The following is a 6000-nucleotide window of genomic DNA, read 5'->3' as shown; positions in this document are numbered from 1 at the left end:
GCATTTTGGTGGTTTTAATATCTAGAATATTGAAGGCTAAGGTAACATACGTTTTTAAAGAGTATTTAATAATTTCCCAACTACAGGTTCGTTATCACAGATAGATAAAATGAAAAGTGATAAAATGTACCTGAAACAGAAGAAGGCCCTACGGTCCTTCTCCCCCGTGTCCTCTTTCATCTGTGGAAAAACCGTGGCCAAAGAATAAGTTGAATCAGAGAAGTGAGAAAATGCAGAAACAAAGGAAAACAGTCAAAGGAGACCAAATAATAACGGTTTAGTCACTAAGCATAGTCAAGGCCCTTTAGTTCCTCCTCAAGGGCTAGAGATAATATTCTGAGCCGTGTCCTGTGACCTGTCTTATAGATGCTAAAACCCCTACCAGGTGGAGAAGTGAACTACACGATGACCAGACTGTAAAATGACACAAGCTGCCACAATTCCGAGAACTGTCCTCAAAGAAATGGAAACAAAGCGACCCTGGAACTGAAGCCTAACCGTACTTAAAACAATCAAGATGACGCCGGTCAGACGACCGCTGACCAATTTCAAGATGCCTGTCAGAGCTGACTGTGCTGTTTCTGCATGCAGCCCCTCCCCTCCGTCTATAAAAGCTCTTGCCCACTGATTGTCTATCTTTGGACAGAAGTTCAACCCCACACACCGGTTGCCAGCATCCGAAATAAACCAAACTTTCGTTTCCAATAAACTTGCCTCTTTATTGGCTTTTGAGTGACGAGCAGCCAGACCCCGCTTTCGGCTACGTACCCTCAGTTCCATAATTTACTAATAGGTCTCCTGTGACTTGTGTCTTCTCTGAACACACGCCTCATCACTGGGAAGAGAAAATTCCAGATGGTTGGTCCCCGGAACCAGGGTTCTCTCGAGGGCTCAGGAGACACCCCAAATGTCCTTCCACCTAGAGGTTCTACTCCAAGGCATCTCGAACATTTATAATAAAACCACATGGAAATGTAACAGGTAATTCTTTGATAAAATGATTATTTTGCCTCTGAAAACATCTAACTTTAAGCAGCTCATTACTGTTTACAATGGGCTACAATTTCTTGGTGATCATTATACGCCTTCAGAAATTCTCGGAACGTTATCTCACCCGTGAGTTGTTTTCAAAAGTCACGAAAATGTTATGGGTTCTAAACTTCACAGAGAATGGAGATAGCATAATATTATCTTGCAAGTCATTTGGGGTTCGGTAGTTCCCTCTTTGCATTTTAAATGTTGGGTACAGAGGTTAGGACTGCCCTAGGGCTGGGGCAGGTCTCCCAAGGTCAGACCTGGATTTCAGATCACTGAAGTTTGGACAGGAAGTTTGGAGCCTCCCTGAGAAGCAGAAAAAGATCAGGACCAAAGACCTCATTAATTTAAAGATCCTTCAGGCTTAGAGCAGCTACTTTCTCCTCAAATGAGCTTTAAAGATAGCATTTCCCGGTTAAGCAGGAAGGAATCTCTCCCCAGGTAGTTCTAACCCATGTGGGATAACAGATGAGCAACAATTATGCTCCATTCCCTGGTTCTCTGATCACCTTCCCAATGCACACAGTAAAGGACGTTATTCTTTCAATTGACAGGACACCATAAACTGTACAATCCAAATTACATTCTGATTTCTGCTGAAAGGGACAAAGCCCCTAGGTCATAGATGGTCTTAAAATTTTGATAAATAAAGTAAAAAAAAAGTACAAGCTCCCCCTCTGTTCTATGAAAAAAATAATACTATTAGGGAGTGTCAACTTCCATACCGTCTGTTGCTAATCTTGCCATTTAATATAAGAATATCTGCATATACCACACTCAAGTTCATGTGAACTATTTTTAGGTCAAGCATCATTTAGAAATTTGGGACGCAAAAAAATCCATTTTCAACAGCACTGAGGCATTGTGGAGCAAGCAGCTGTCTCCTTCGTGTGCGGTTCAGTCCAGATCCCCCTGGAAACTCACCTGGAGTTTCTTCATGTCCATCAATCTGGCTCCAAAGTGGCTTCAAACGTCTTGGATAGGCTGCCTCCTTGAGTTCTGCTCGACCGCGTTGTTTAAATGAGAGTCAAGGCAAAGAACCTGTGTTTGGGGACTTCCCTGGTGGTCCAGTGGTTAAGACTCCCCGCTTCCACTGCAGGGGTCATGGGTTCGATCCCTGCTCTGGGAACTAAGCTCCCGCAAGCCCAGCGGCCCAGCCAAAAAAAAAAAAACCTCAAAACCCGGAAAACAAATAACCTATGTTTGCAGCCCAGTCATGCTTTGTTCACAGTCATCGCCCTTTGCGTGAAGGGAAGGGAGTTTTGTAAACACCTGGTTGAAAAGCTGCCATCGGCCCCTGTAACTATCGCAGTGAACTTGGGAGCACGGATGTTGGATCGAGGTTATCACAGCTGCCTGAGGCAGCTACCCTGCCTCTGTCCTGGGAGGGCACTTGCTTTCCTAAAGCTGAATTTTGACAGAGGATTCCTCAGCCATCCTTTTAGTTCAGGCAATACAGCTGTGGAGCCAATTATCTGTAGAGGGCATGAGTGTGGTGTGAAGAGAGTCCTTTTCCTGATTAAACTTTATAGGGTGGAGGAGACCCAATGTACTGAAATGTGTAAGTTGTCCCGGAGTCAAATGTAGCACGTCCCAAGACAATGAATGTGAATTGGAATGTCTGATGCCTCACTTAATTTTCCTGGGACTTCAACTTTATAAATAGAATTGACTTCCACCTGGCTGGCAGGGACAAATCTGAATAAACCTTTTCTGCTCACTAAAATTTAACTTTATAAGCCTTAAGGAAAAATGGACTTTTCTTGGCTTTCTCCAAGAACTGAGTTTGCCTGTCTGCACTACAGAAAGTCACCACTGTCATCTTTCTGGATCGAACCTTCTTAATGTAGGGAAAGTTAGTTCAACTGGCTGGTTAGCCAGAGTACTTGCCCTAGGGCACAAAAGCAAGCCTCTTTCCTTCAGAATCTTGTTCTCACACTTAAATACACCATGCTTTTCTCAAATTCTCAAGGTCTCGGCCAATGACTGTCCTCAAAACCCTGAAGACAGCTGCCCCTACACTGAAACTAAAAACTTCTTAATATCTTCCTTTGAACAACTATGAGAGGATGAGATAATTTCCTGGAGCTTACCCATTGATTGTTTTACTATGACAAGGAATCATCCAACACATTTTATTTCTTCATTTTCAAAATGTTTGGAAGTGCCTTTACAGATAGGTTAAATATACTGTGGGACAGATACAACGGATCCATCATACTGAAAGCCGTGGGTAGTATGACACGGGTTCATTACACAACCAAAAAAGTATAGAGAAGCAATGCTGTAACAGCATGCTCTGTTTATAAGAGCTGGTGTTTACCAGGGGATAAGAATTGAACTCAGAAGAACGGAGATAGAAGATCACACCCCCCCCCCCTTTTTTTTTCAAACGCCAGACAGAATTTGTTCCCACTGTGTTTGTGGCCTTGAAGCCACCCAAAAGTTTAGAACTGGCTGGGTGATGTGGGTCTGGTCAGCCCAGATGGGATCCACCCGAGAAGAGTCTGGGGCTGGGAACTGATGGCTGAGGATACAGATTTAAATCGTCAGCCAACAGCATGCCCTTCAGACACGTGTTACAGATAAACAGCATTGGAAAAATTGTTTGCCATGGGGAGACACATGTGACTCCCTGCAAGAGCACGGATCTGCCGTACAATATTCATCGGGTGCCGGGGAGTGGCAGAGCTACTTCTTTTTTCCTGGCTTTGATCAGTTGCTTATTATTTCATTCTCCACTCTCAGCCCCTGTCTTTCATAGTTTGGGCGTTTGCTTAAACCTGCACTGACGTACCTAGAACACCAACTGTCACGGGGTTCGGGCAATGGGTTTGTTCTTGGAATCCACGTTGGGTTTTAAACTGATGCCCTTGCTAGAAGTCCAGAAAAAGGCTCCCAGTGGAAGACAACTACAGGAAGAGGGAATCACTTGCTTGGTGGTCTGTGCCCAGAGGAAGCACTTGGGTCCCTCCGTCTGCCAGTCCTGGCATCTTTTGGCACATAAGCTGGTGGTACGGAACAATTCATTGCTCCGGAGTAACTGATATGGTAGCAGATCTGATGCAAATTTTCAGATGCACCAAGTGGCATTACAACCAACCAGAAGAGTAAAGTAAAGCGTTGAAAACCTGGAAGGGTGTGCTTAACAATGCCTGGAGTGCGACCCTTGTCAGCCTAAAATATTTATGGGAATAAAGCACGCTATGTGGGAATATACATGGGTTAAATGGAGATCCTACAGTGATTACAACAGGGGGGAAAAAGGCACACTGTCTAAGGAAGCATCTCTAAGTGAAAAAACTGTATCAAGGGGAAGTGTCTACACTGGCTTTTTGGGTTATTTCCTTCAGTGACTCAGATCCCTATAAGACGTAACAATAAAATAGCAGATTATTTCAGCTCCAACCTTATCAGGGAAAAATAAAACGTTGCTCACGTTCTTTGACCAATTGAAGTAAAGAAAGAAGTTTCAGGTCAGAAGCGATTTAAGCCATCTTAGAGAAGTAATGTTGTCTAGGGGGTGGAAAAGTCAACATCACATGGACCCTGAATCCCAAAGCAATATCCATCCCTCTGTTTGTAAAGTGCTTTATTCCAGTGGGCGGCGTAGATGTATCAACTGACCTCAGTTGCTGCAGCTCCTAAAGAAATTGCAGTCCTCAAGCTAAAAGTAAAGGTTTCATCAGAACACTGACCGAGAGCCATAGAAATTATAAAGGCATCTCATGAAATGGGAAGATTGTCAAGTTTGTCAGTGGATGGCATGGCTGCTTTCTTGGACAGGTAGCACAATTTCTCTATCAGACTTGAATTGTTACTTCCCACCTGGAAAGTGATCATGTCCTGCCATCTTGACTCATAGAAAAGGCTACAAACACTGTAACCGGGTTAGAATGTTTCTGCACTTCTTTGTGTTTTAAAAAAAATGTTTAAAGCAAACAACACAAAACCTCTGTAAGTGATCTAAATTATATAAACCAATAAACTACCTGTGTAACTGATCTAAATTGTATAAAACCATCAAGACACTAACGGGCATTAAGCATTTCAATATCAAAAAGTTCGCAATGCAGTGTTTGCATTTTGCGCACACAGAGGTCAAAATCTAAAGGGTTCGCTTTTTTACAAGCCTCATTTCAAACTTTCTTTGTTCCCTCTTTCAGAAACCGACTTCACTAAACTGCATACATGCACGCTGAGATCTGGGGAGAGCCTTCGGGGTCTGTGGCTCTGTCCCCCTCCATTCCAGGAGGAAAAAGAAGAAGGGGCTCTTAGTGGGAAACACTCACCCAAAGTGTGAGAAATCCTGCCGATGGGGGCATGTGTGGAAACTGGGAAAGCATTTGGGCTCATCTGAAGCCTGTGCCTCTGCAGATTTCATTTCACGAGGCCAATTCCTAGGTTGACACTCACTTCCTCAGATGATGTCTGGAGGGCCCAGTGAAAGATCAGGCTCGGGGTGGGGCATTTATTATGACATGTCAAGTTACTGCCATAGAGACATCCCTTTTCATCCTGACAACAAGGAGTGCCATTTGCCAAAATGCCAAAGATGATGCTGGCAGCGTCAGAAAGGGCATACAAGCCACAGAGAGCCGTGGGGACTCAGCAATGCACCCGGCAACCTTTCAGCTGAGACATCATCAGCCTTCCAAGCAGGATCCCCGACTCTCTTGTGCTTTTCTTACACGTCTAGAGCTCTACCTACTCTGGGCTCTCAGCACCACAAGCCCCTGCCCCAAATACGGAAACACGAGTGAGTCACAGATAAGTAGAGACCAAAAGGGAGAAGACGGCAGGGCTGATGCATTACATGTCAGCACCGAGTCCAAGACAGTTTGACCCTGGGCAGGGACCTGCAAAACAGGAGTCCTCCTTCTGAAACATCAGGGAAGAAGTGTCCCCCAGTCTGCTAGGACAACACATGAAAAGTTTACCTTTTTCAAAGGTCAAAGTTATTTG

This window comes from Phocoena sinus, chromosome 14 (assembly GCF_008692025.1).
Source record: "Phocoena sinus isolate mPhoSin1 chromosome 14, mPhoSin1.pri, whole genome shotgun sequence".
Lineage (NCBI taxonomy): Eukaryota > Metazoa > Chordata > Mammalia > Artiodactyla > Phocoenidae > Phocoena > Phocoena sinus.
The sequence above is the reverse complement of the archived record's forward strand: the minus strand, read 5'-3'. Positions refer to the sequence as shown.